The 2,385-nt window shown below is 40.8% G+C and overlaps 1 long non-coding RNA gene across 1 annotated transcript; it reads right to left on the reverse strand.

Annotated features, from left to right (window-relative positions):
• Positions 1-1,504: 1,504 nt before the first annotated feature.
• Positions 1,505-2,384, reverse strand: LOC119344263. The gene is made up of 3 exons (XR_005166549.1): positions 2,319-2,384; positions 2,163-2,207; positions 1,505-1,556 (listed from the first exon to the last, which is right to left on the reverse strand). It is a non-coding gene; the product is annotated as an uncharacterized LOC119344263 (long non-coding RNA).
• Between the last annotated feature and the right edge of the window lies 1 nt (position 2,385).

Below are 2,385 nucleotides of genomic sequence, written 5' to 3' on the forward strand. Positions count from 1 at the left end.
TTTGCTTGTAGAAGATATTTTGTAAATAAAGAATCCATTTGAATCGGCCTTCAATGCTCTGAGCTCACAAAAATATTGGTCTTCAAATATTCAACTGATATTCAGCCGGTTTGAAAATGTAGAACTTGCCGATCTATGATTTCCAAAATCGCAGGGTTATAAAAACTGATAATTTCGGGTCATGATTGTTTCCAACGCCGGTTCATGATTGTTGCCAATGCCGGTTCATGATTGTTGTAGACACCGGGTTATAATGATTGGTGATGCCGGGTCATATTGAAAATCGGAAGATATTTCTCCCTTATATCCATACTAGTAAGCTTGCACGTGCAACCATATTAGTAAGCTTGCACGTGCAACGCACGTCTCCGCTAATGCTCTTTTCAAAGATTCGTCCACTCCCAATCAAATATACCTTGTGTGCATGTCTCATACTCACGTATACTTATGTTGTTGATGGTAGTATAAGATGACATACATTAAAAACAGCCAACGCCGCCGGAGACAACTACCCTACTATCTACACGCTTCAAGCACAGATCTGAGGTCCCCCCACTCCCCTGTCGCTGAAGTAGCGGCTAGAGAGGGAGGGAACCGTCGATCCAGCCGTCGGCGAAGCGAGGGATGGAGGGGAACCTCCTTTTCGCCTCTCCTGTCACTATAGCACGGGGGAGGGTCAGTCCCAACCAAGAAAGCTCCAGGTGCTCGCCTCTTTGACGAATACCGTTGAGTTTCTTTCTTTGTATTGCTATGTTATATTAGGTTTATGAAAGTCAAACTTCAGCTCAAAAAAGTCAAAATTTGATCAAACTCATAGAAATAAATTAACATCCAACAATACCCTAGATATTGTGCCATCCTTGTAATTCCCAAAACAGACAAACGCCCGCTTCTCCTCTCGCATGCCATCTGTTAGCCACAAATGCTCATGTGTGAGAGAGATGTTGGAGGCACAGCGCCACTGCTCACGCCTCTCCCTCTGCACCTTCTATGCCATTGAATTTCAAAGCCATCCACAAGATCACCTAGGTGCCTCACCACCAACCAAGTCTCCAGGAGCTTGTTGATGTCGTCTCCGAGCTAGTGCCACTTTGGGCCACCGAAATCAGTCGAGGTAAGCTTGCGGTAGGCCTAGTCCGAGAGAACAAGCAAGGGTTTGTAGTACTCATCTTTACAGAAGCTCAGAAATGCCTGAATAGTCTCATAAACAAAATCATGCATGGCAATAAAATTGTCCCGGTGACAAAAAATGCCAATGTAAATAAGTGAACGAATGTGTTCATCATTAGTTGTTGGTGTCACATTTTCCTGTAAAAATAATAAATATGTAAGAATGTGAGCACATGGTTGTCAGTGCCAAAAAAATATATTTTATGTGTGAAGAAACGACACCCACAGGGCGTCTCCTATAATTGTGATCAAATTAACTTGAGGATCTTGCAGCATCTTCAAAATGACCCCTTGCGTTCACCCTCCCTCCTTGATTGAAGTAGCCCTCAAAGAGTCTATGGAGGGATGGCTTCCCGAACATCAGCTCGTATGCAGGCACCAGCATCCTAGTATTAAGCACAAACATAATATAAGTTGGACGTTTGGAGTTATTTTTTATGGGGCGTTCAGAGTTAGTTAATTAGGAAATCGGATGCCCACTTTTCAGATCAAAATGCCATTATCAATGTTTATCAGAGTCAGTCACTTTTGACAGGACATTCAGAGTCCCTTTTTTAGATCCTTTTACAGCCCAAGCTAATTTTTTAGACGCCATGAGTTTAATCCTTAATCTCTTGCATCGGCCAAGGGTTCAAATTGTAAGTTTCAGCTGTATCTGTAGGAAAGAACTGCAATCAAAAGGGCAGTGATGGATGAACAGGGAAAATAGAGCTCTTATATTAGGAAGAAATATAAACCAAAATTTGATGAACATTTTGCAAATCTTCTACAACATGACATTTTTTTTTCATAAACTACAAAATAGGAAAACTCTGACCAAGTTAGCACACAAATTACAACAAAGTAAACAAGATATATATTACCTTCTCACAGCTATGCTGCCTTTTGTTTTTCTTGCAAGACCGAGCTTTGTGAATTAACATTAAGGTTTCATAGGTCCATAAGAAATAGATTATCTGAATTAGAAATGCTAAAATATATAGCTCTTTTACCTAGTCAGGCAGCCATATAAATCCATCGTACAATGCTGCATGAAACTTCAACAAATCATAATTAGTACACAATTCCAGGAGCAGATGGGTAAAGAACAATACAGAATCTTGCAAATGAAATCAACGCCTACATCAGTAAAGTTCTACAATACACACCTGCAGATCCTCCCCCACTCCTTTCCTCATCCAGCAATGATTCATATACCACAACCCTCTAAAATTT

The sequence above is a fragment of the Triticum dicoccoides genome, unplaced genomic scaffold (genome assembly GCF_002162155.2).
Source record: "Triticum dicoccoides isolate Atlit2015 ecotype Zavitan unplaced genomic scaffold, WEW_v2.0 scaffold161457, whole genome shotgun sequence".
Lineage (NCBI taxonomy): Eukaryota > Viridiplantae > Streptophyta > Magnoliopsida > Poales > Poaceae > Triticum > Triticum dicoccoides.